The sequence below is a fragment of the Macaca mulatta genome, chromosome 10 (genome assembly GCF_049350105.2).
Source record: "Macaca mulatta isolate MMU2019108-1 chromosome 10, T2T-MMU8v2.0, whole genome shotgun sequence".
Classification (NCBI taxonomy): domain Eukaryota; kingdom Metazoa; phylum Chordata; class Mammalia; order Primates; family Cercopithecidae; genus Macaca; species Macaca mulatta.
Genome location: NC_133415.1, coordinates 41,685,001 through 41,695,000, shown reverse-complemented (window position 1 = coordinate 41,695,000; position 10,000 = coordinate 41,685,001).

Genomic DNA, 10,000 nt, shown 5'->3' with positions numbered 1-10,000 from the left:
CGCCCGAGACCACACGCCTCGGGGGAGGGCCGCAGCAGGCCCGGGAAGCGAGGCGCACCCGGTTGGGGGGGGCCGCGCGCCGACCCGATGCGGAAGAGCGGGCCGGGACAAGACGAGACGCCGGGCGAGGCAGGCGGCCAAGCGGGGAGGGGGGGGCGCCGGGGGACGCCTCCGGCGCAGTCGACCGCCACCAGGACGCACGCGGGGGTCTCACCGCCAGCAGCCTCCGAGCACGAAGGCGGCCCCGCGTGGCACCTGGAGCGGCCGACCAGGCCTTCAGCGATCCCTGCGGCTCCCCCACCGCCACGCCCAGTCGCACGCGGCCAGAGCCCCCGGAGCCCGCTTCCCCCCAACACGCACCGCAAGGCCGACCCAAACCCTCCGGGCGCCCACCGGGCCGCCACCGACCTGGCCCCGAAGGCGCGCGCCGTGGGGGTACGCGGACACCGGGCCAACCAGCGTGGCCGGCGGCGGCGACGCCCCCAGAAGGCGGAGCCGGGTTCGGGCCCAGACGGGGCGGCCAACAGCATAAAAGCCGGTGAGCCGCTCGGGGAAGAGAGGATCGGCAGGCGGCGGACAGGGAAAAGGAGCACAAGGCAGGCAAGGAGCCAGGGGGCCACGGAGACGAGGGCACGGGGAACCCGCAGGGGGCTAACTCGGGCAAGCAACCCTCAGGCGCGGCCGGGCCACCAGGAAAACACGGCCACGGGATCCCACCGCCACAGACACGAGGGCGGTCCCGCAGCGCCCCGCCTGGGACGCCGAACGGCCCTTGGGCAGCCCACCGAGCAACCCCCTCACGAGCCCCGGGTCCCGCCACCGGCGGCCCCAAAGCAACCTCAGCCACAAGCCCAACACCAGGGGCCACATGTCGCCCGTCTCTCGTCCGTCCCGGACCCGGTCCCGCTCCGGGAGACCGGCGCGCCGCCCCGTGGGGACGGCTCGCTCCCCAAGGACCAGGCGGCCCCACACCCCGCGCCACGCGAACGCGGTCATCGGCAGCGGTCGCGGCTCGGCACGGGAGCGGGCGGAGAGCCGGCTCACAGCGGAGAGCGGCGTCGCGCGCCAGACGGAGTGCCACGCGCACCCGCCGCTCGCAGCAGCCTTCCCATCCGCTAGGACGTCGGGCCCGGCCCAGCGGGATCCTCCCCCAACTCGGAAGGGGGAGGCGCGGGCCACAGTAGACGACGAGCCGCGCGCTCGGCCCCCGCCGCGGGGTCCGGCGGAACCCTCACTGTCCCCCCACCTCATCCCATCGAGGCGGGGGCAGCGGAGGAGGAGGGTTCTCTGCAGGCGAGTCGCTACGGCAGCGCTACCACAACACAGAGAGAGGCGGCGAGCCGGGGGATCCGGTACCCCAAGGCACACCTCTCGGATCGCTAGAGAAGGCTTTCTCACCGAGGGTGGGTCACGCTCCCCACCCGCCAGTCGCCCCTCGTCGGGCCCGCAGAGGCGCTCAGGGACGCCTGGGGAAGGGAGGGGGCCTGCGGCGCGAGAAGAAACCTGCGGCAACCTGGAGCGTTTGCGGTCAGGGCAGGGGCCCGGCCGGCGCGCGTGCGCACAGCCCCCAAGGCCCCCCGCCGTCCACCCACCTCCTTTCTGTGAGGCAAGGCGCCTCCAGTTAACCCACACACGACCGATCGGAGGCAGAACGGCAGCCCCTCGGCGGCCGGCCGGCGCACGCGTGGCCGGCCCGAGCCCACCGCCACCGCTCACACGGCCCGCGCTCCCCCGCCAGAGGGGAGCACGGGACGTGCGCTCGCCAGACCAGGCGGCGCCCTTCCCCGCGTGGGAGGGGCGCGTCTCACTCAACCGCCTCGACCCGCACAGCCAACGAGCTCCCTCAGGACCCACGCGCGGACACCATGGCGGCGACCGGAGGAGGGGGCGCTGGGGGCGGGAGCGACACACCACCGCTCGGCCTCGGGCACCTGAGAGACAGCCCGGGGCGCTCCAGGAGCACCGCAAAGGCCCAGGCGGAGCCAGCGCTCGTGCAATACCCGAGAGGGCAGCACGGCGGGCCAGCGGGACAGCACCCCCACCGCCGCGGAGGGGGGCGGCCCACGAGGCGACGACCACAAGAGGCGAAAGCGAGGAGTGCCTGCTGCGTCAGAGGACCCCCGCTGACCCACGCCGGACGCCACGAGGCAGACGGCGGGGTCGGGACAGCGAGGTCGGGCCGGGTTCCGCACCCCAGTGCCTCCCAACGCACCGCCCGCAGGCGGGGATGGGAGACGGGGGAAACCCCGCGGGCGGGACGAGAAGAACGGGTCTCATTCACCACGAATGCCCGCCCCTCGCCCGTCGCGGCTCGGTCCCGGCCCGGGAGAGCGTGACATCACCACATCGATCAGGGAAAGCATCCCCGGAGCAGGGTCGGCCAGCCAGCCACAGCCTCCCCAGAGGCCAGCGAGCAGATCAGCCTGGCCATCCCCAGCTCCAGGACAGGGGCGGCAGACAACCCGGCAGAGACGAGGAATGCCTGACACGCACGGCACGGAGCCAGCGGGAGTGGGGTTGTCTCGGCCGCCCCAGGTGCCCGCAGCGGGGAGCGCACGGTGGCAGGGTAAGCCCGCGCCACCTTCCCCGCCGCCCCCAGGTGGGTCAGAGACCCGGACCCAAGGCGGCACCGGGAGCTGGGACGCTCGGATGCATGAGAGACCGGGCACACGGGCCCCAGCAGGCGGCTCAAGCACGAGCAGGGCCGGCTAGCCGGGTCACCGGGAGGCCGAAGACCCGCGACGCATCCAAGAGACCCAACCTCTCCAGCGACAGGTCGCCAGAGGACAGCGTGTCAGCAATAACCCGGTGGCCCAAAATGCCGGCTCGGAGTGAAACATATACCTCCCCAGGAGACAGGAGGTCGAGTCACCGACCACGCCGCCGGCCCAGGGAACCCGCGACACGGGCATCTGTCCCCAAAATCGCCACCATCGCAGCCAGACACGGAGCACCCAGGGCCCTCTGGTCGACCCCAGGACACACGCCGGAGCAGCGCCGGGCCAGGGACGTCCTCCCGGCCACCCGTGCCACGCAGGGGCCGGCCCGAGTCTCCAGAGCGAGACTCGGAAGCGTTTCCGGCCGTCCCCTCGTACGACCGGGACACACGAGGGACCGAAGGCCGGCCAGGTGTGACCTCTCGGGCCGCACGCGCGCTCAGGGAGCGCTCTCCGACTCCCCACGGGGACTTGCAAACAACAGGTCACGGCAGAGGGACCGCTCCCCGGCACCCGGGGGACGAGGCAGGACGGTCCCCGGCTCCCCACGGGGACTTGCAGAAAAAATTCGGCCGCTGCCTCAGACGGCCAGGATGCGCGCGGGCCCGCGACCGGGCCGGGAAGGGTGTCCCCAGCCTCCCACCCCAAGCCCGGTGGGTCCCCGCGGGTCGCGGGTCAGGCCTCGGGAGCCGCGGCGTGCTGGTCGACCAACCCCGGCAGCCCCACACCCGGCTCTGGCCCGAAAGCGCAGCGACAACCTCTCCCCACATAAGCCTGCACGCCTGAGCTCTGACTCACAAGTGACGCGCCAGAGCTCTGGCGCGACCGGGACAGCCCGGCTGACGACCGCGGTCTTTCCGGAGCTCTGCCTAGCTCACAGCGGGGACGGTCCCCTCCCTCGGCAGCTGCCACCGCAGCTCCGGAAGCCAAGGGAACGATATAAAAGCGGCCGCCAGATGGAGTCCGACAACCGTCGCGAACGTCACCAAGACAGATCCGGATGGCAGGCCGGCCCGCGGACCGCAAAACCGAAACCGTGAGTCGAGAGACGCTATCCCGAGGCCGAAAACGCAGCCCCTGTACCCCAACCCCACAGAAACGGTCCCCAAACCCTGTCTCTGCATGGACCGCGACACAGTCAGAAGACAACCCACGGCGTGTGGATGTTCGGAGAGGCATCTCGGTGGGAGAAACAACAAGCAAGGACTCGGTCGCGGGTCGTTGAGGACACAGGGAGACACAGAATGCGTAGGCTCTTCCTGAATCCAGACAGAGAAGGAGGGAGGGAGGGAGGGAGGGAGGGAGGGAGGGAGGGAGGAAAGGCAGGCAGGCAGGCAGGCAGGCAAACATAAAGAAGGAAACAGAGAAAGAAAGAAAGGAAGGAAAACCTAAAGGAGAGAAAGAAAGAAAAGAGAAGAAAAGAGAAGACAAATATTAATATAAGTATTTCCATTTGTATATAGGTATAACATATAAAACTACATTAAAATAGAAAAAAATTTATATGCATACACATGAATGAACAGATAAAAATGAATAAACAAAAAATAAGATAACATAACATAAGCAAATAGGCCAGGCGCGGTGGCTGACGCCTGTGATCCCAGCACTTTCAGAGGCTGGGGGAGAGAGAGAGAAAAAAAATGAAAGAAAGAAAGAAAGAAAGAAAGAAAGAAAGAAAGAAAGAAAGAAAGAAAGAAAGAAAGAGAGAGAGAGAGAGAGAGAGAGAAAGAAAGAAAGAAAGAAAGAAAGAAAGGAAGAAAGAAAGAAAGAGAGAGAGAAAGAAAGACAGAAAGAAAGAAAGAAGAAAGAGAGAGAGAGAGGGAGAAAGACAGCGAGAAAGAAAGACGAGAGAAGAAAGAAAAAAAAAGAAAGAGGAAAGACAGGAAGAAAGACAAAGCAAGAAAGCAAGAAAACAAGACAGCAAGAAAGCACGACAGAAAGAGAGAAAGAGACAGAAAGAAAAAGCAAGAAAGCAGCAGAGAGAGAGAGAGAGAGAGAGAGAGAGAGAGAGAGAGAGGCGCGAGGCGAGGCGAGGCGAGGCGAGGCGAATCTACCTGCTTTCACTACATGTGGGGAGAATCAGGAAAGCCCCCACTAACAACAAGGCCTGAAGTGGAGCTGCCATCTGTGAAATCCGAGCAGAAGAGTCCACACGGGTTAAAGACACGAAGAAAGACAGGGAAACAACTGCTCAAAGAGAAGAACAATCTGGCCCAGCCAGGGTCTGTCTCCTGAAGTTGTGTGGGCAACGAGGGAGTGGGACGGAGGGAGGGAGTGGGACGGAGGGAGGGAGGGCCTCCGAGGCTCGTGTCAAACAATAAATGATAATAAAATAAAAGGAAGTTAAAAAAAAAAATTGCGCATCATTCGTAGCATCACTGACGCCTCGAAAGGCGAGAGGCATGTGTTTATGTCACTGTGGGACTGTTTTCTTTTTTCTTTTCTCTTTTTCTTCCCTCTCTTCCCGGAAACTCACTTTTTAATTATTTCATTTTCCTTTTCTTTTTTTTTTTTTAATTTTTAATTTTACTTTCATTTTTACTTTTATTTTTAATTGCTTGAGAGGTTGTCTCCCTCTCTCGCCCAGGCTGGTGTACAGTGGCGCGATCTCGGCTCACTGCAACCTCCGCCTCCCAGGTTCAAGTGATTCTCCTGCCTCAGCTCGGCCTCCCGAGTAGCTGAGATTACAGAGGCGCACGACCATGCCCGGCTAATTTTTGGTATTTTGACTAGAGACGGACGGGGTTTCACCATACTGGCCCTGCTCGTCTGACCACCTCGTGATCCAGCGATCCACCACCCTCGGCGTCCCAAAGTGCTGGGATGACAGGCTTGAGCCACCGCGCCGGGCCTAGTTATTCCTTTTATTTTATTTCTAATTTTTAATTGTACGTATGCACGTATGCATGTATGTATGTATGTATGTATGTATGTATGTATGCATGCATGCATGTATCTATCCTTTTCTTTTTTTTTGAGACGGACAGAGAGAGACAGTGAGAAACAGAGAGAGAGAGAGAGAGACAGACAGACAGACAGAGAGAGAGAGAGAGAAACAGACGGGGGGGGAGAGAGAGAGAGAGAGAGAGAGAGAGAGAGAGAGAGACCAACAGACAGAAGGACAGGCAGAGAAAGAGAGTAAGACAGAAGACAGACACAGGGAGAGAGACAAGCGGGGGGGGGGGGAGAGAGAGAGAGAGAGAGAGAGAGAGAGAGAGCTCCCAGACATCACGAAGCCGTTTCAATGACATATTCTCTCTGGTCTTTGTCTGGGGATATTCAGTTTTTCAACGTAGGCCTCAAGGGCTCCCAGATGTCCCTTTCGAATCTCTACAAAGAGAGTGTCTCCAACCTGCCTAATCAAAACAAAGGTGTAACCCTTTAGGATGAGTCCACACATCGCAAAGCAGTTTCTCAAATACATTCTTTCTAATTTTCATCTGGGAATATTAGGTGATTCACCATAGGCCTAAAGGGACTCCCAAAAATCCATTCAGAGAGACTGCCCAAAAAAAGTGTTTCTAACCTGATGAATCCAAAGAATGGTGTATCGCTAAGAGATCAATCTACGCATCACAAATCAATGTGACAGATAGCCTCTCTCTGGTTTTAATCTGTGGATAGTCTGCTTTCCAACGTAGGCCTCAATGGGTTTCCAAATGTCCCCTCACAGATTCTACGGAAAGCGTGTTTCCAACCTCCTGGTTCAAAAGAATTATCCGTTCGAGGTGAATCCACACGTCAAAAAGCAGTTTCACCAGCAGCAGTTTTTCTCCTTTTCCTCTGGGGATGTTCACTTTCACCAGGAGCCACAAAGGGCTCCCAAATGTCCCTTCGAAGATTCTGCAAAGAACTGCTTCCAATCGGCCGCGTGCAGCGGCTCACGCCTGTCATCCCAGCATTTTGGGAGGCAGAGGCGGGTGGATCACCTGAGGTCAGGAGTTCGAGACCAGCCTGGCCAAAACGGTGAAACCCCATCTCTACCAAGAACACAAAAAATTTGCCGGGCTTGGTAGCGGGTGCCTGTGATCCCAACTACTTGGGAGGCTGAGGCAGGAGAATCCCTTCAACTGGAAGGCAGAGGTTGCAGTGAGCCGAGATGGTGTCACTGCACTCCAGCCTGGGGGACAGAGTGAGAGTCTGTCTTAAAAAAAATAAAAACATTAAGAAAAAAATACTACTACTACAACAACAACAACAACAACAACAACAACAACAACAACAACAAAATGCTTCCAATCTGCTGAATCAACAGAAAGGTTTAACTCAGTAAGAGGAATCTACACATCGCTAAAAAGCAGTTTTACAGATAGCTTCTTGTTAGTTTTTATCTACAGTTTCCTGGTTTTCACCCTAGGCCTCGAATAGCTCCCAAATGTCCTTTTGCAGATTCTACAAAAGGGCCGCTTCCAACCTGGTATATCAAAAGAAAGGTTTCACTCTGTGAGATGAATCCACACACGACAAAGCAGTTTCAGAGACAGCTTCTTTCTAGTTTTTATTTGGGGATATTCGGTTTTTCACACTAGGCCTCAGTGGGCTCCCAAAGGTATACTCGCGGATTCTACAGAAAGAGTGCTTCAAACCTCCTCAATCAAAAATTAGTTGTAATTCGGTGCCATGAATCCACACATCACAAAGCGGTATCATAGAGAGCTTCTTTCTATTTCTCTGGTGGGGATACTCGGTTTTTCACAACAGGCCCCAGTGGGCTCCCAAATGTCCATTCTGCTTCCAAACTGCTGAATCCAAAGGCAGTTTTAACTCGGTATGATGAATCCACACGTCACAAAGCTGTTTCATGAAGACCTTCTCTCTCGTTTTTATCTGAAAACATAAGATTTTTTCACCATACGACACAAGGGTCTCCGAAATGTACACAGACAGATTCAACAAAAAAACCCTTCCAACCTGCTGAGTAAAAAGAAAGGTTTAACTCTGCGAGACGAATACACACACGACAAAGCAGCTTCACAGAGAATGGTGTTTTTTGTTTGTTTGTTTGCTTGCTTGCTTGCTTGCTTGCTTGCTTTTTGGTTTGTTTTCTTGGTTTTTTTTTTTTTTTTTTTTTTTTTTTTGGAGACGCACTTTCGCTCTTGTTGCTCAGACTGGAGCGCAATGGCGCCATCTCGCCTCACTGCGACCTCCGCCTCCCAGGTTCAAGCAATTCTCCTGCCTCCGTTTCCCTTCCCGAGTAGCTGGGATTACAGGCATGTGCCACCACGCCCGGCTAATTTTGTATTTTCAGTAGAGACGGGGTTTCTCCATGTGGGTCAGTCTGGTCTCGAACTGCCGACCTCAGGTGATCTGCCAGCCTCGGCCTCCCAAAGTGCTGGGATGACAGGCGTGAGCCACCGCGCCCGTACAATTGTATTGTATCGTATTGTATTGTATTTACATTGATTGATTGATTGATTGATGCTGCCTGATCAAAGGTCACTCAGGCCCAGTCGTCAAAGTGGCGATTTCCTAGGCAACAAGGAAGGGGGGAGCTTGGAGGTGGGGGCGGGGGCGGTGGAGAAGACACAGTTGCCCCAGGCTGTGCGCAGGCGGCCTGAGCTTCCTTCCTCTGTTGAGGCCTCCATTTTCAGAGTAACAGTGGCCGCTAGGTGATGCCCGACGTCTGCCAATGAGACTGTCAGCCCGGAATGAATTGGGATCGCCTGGAGGGGGAGGCGGGAGGGGGAAGGATGGAGGCCCCCACAGCACAGTGGGTCACCGCGCCCTTCCAGGCGATCCCCACAACTAATCGACCAGGGCCCCTGGGGGCACACAGCCTAAGACCCCAGCCATCGGATCATCTGGAACTTCTGTCCGAAGACGAGAGACGAGAGACCGACTGGAAATTCTCTCGGTCAAGGTCCAAACGTAAAAGAATCACTGACACAGACACCAGGACTAACTAAGACAATTTGTAAAAGTTTCCGTGTTTTGGGTGAATCCGCGTATTTCTGGATCACAAAATTACTGATTTTGAACATTGCGGTTTTTCCACTCCTTACGTGTACGGTCCTGTGATAGACAGACCAGGGGACTCCTCAGCTCAGAGTCCATGAGGCCAGAAGCTGACATCCTAAATTTCTATGTAGAATGAATTTCAGCAAGCCAGCCAAACACTCTGCCGTAAAACTGTCCGGAAGACAAGCGGTGGTGTTTCGGGGGCGGATTTGGGGGGGGGGGGGGAGCCGGGTGCGGTACGCTCACGCCTGTCATCCCCGCACTTTGGGAGGCCGAGGGCAGGCGGATCCCTCGAGATGGTGGCCATTGCACTCCAGCGTGGGCAACAAGAGCGAAAACTCCGTCCAAAACAAGAACAACAACAGAAACGTGAAGTGCCGTCTGCTGTTCTTTTTGCTTCCCACCCCGAGAAGAACAGAATACAGCTGTTGTCTCCCTGCCCGCCTGCCTGCCTGCCTGCCTGCCTGCCTGCCTGTCTGCGTGCCTGTCTGTCTGTCTGTCTGTCTGTCTGTCTGTCTGTGACAGGGTCTCGCTCTGTCTTTCGCCCAGACTGGAGTGCAGTGACACCATTGTGGCTCACTGCAGCCTCAACTTCCCCGGGGTTAGGGGATTCTTCTAAGGGATCCTACGGCCTCGGCCTCCCAAAGTGTTGGGGTTACAGGCGTGAGCCATCAGCACCCGGCCTGAGTTCATACATCTGGTCTCACTACGCCTTAACCACACGCCCGTGAAGCACTCAAGTCAAGAGAGAGTCGGCAAGAGACTTTCAGCATTCTCTCCCAAAACCAGTGAGGTGGATGGCGGCCCTGTGTTTCCCAAGCTCCTGTGGTTTTAAGTGGCCACGCGTAGAGGATAGATAGATTTAAAATGTTTCCAGAGAGGCGCAAGCCACAGTCATTCAGGACATCCGAGCGCGAGATGGGGTTTCTGACAGCGACTTAAGGGCCAGGGAGGGCCAGAGTCTGCCGAGGCCCTCGTTCCAGTGGTGGGGCCGATGGAACCCAAGGCTGAGGGAGCCAGCAGTCCGCACAGAGAGAGCTCCAGCCCTAGGCCCCACCGTGCAGACCGACTCAGAAGGAAGAGAGTCCCTCATCCTACATACGTCACATCCCTCCACTGAACTTGGGAGCGGATCCGTTTTCCAAACATGAGGTGACTCTCGGTTCGAAATGGATCACAAGGGGCCGGGCTTTCCAGAGTCGGCATGATAAAGCAGTCATTCTGTGGCACAGAACGAGGTGTGGCTCTTATCTAGACTCCGCAGTGAAAGCCAGTGAAACAGGGCGAAACCCCGTGTCTACTAAAAATTAAAAGAGGAGCCG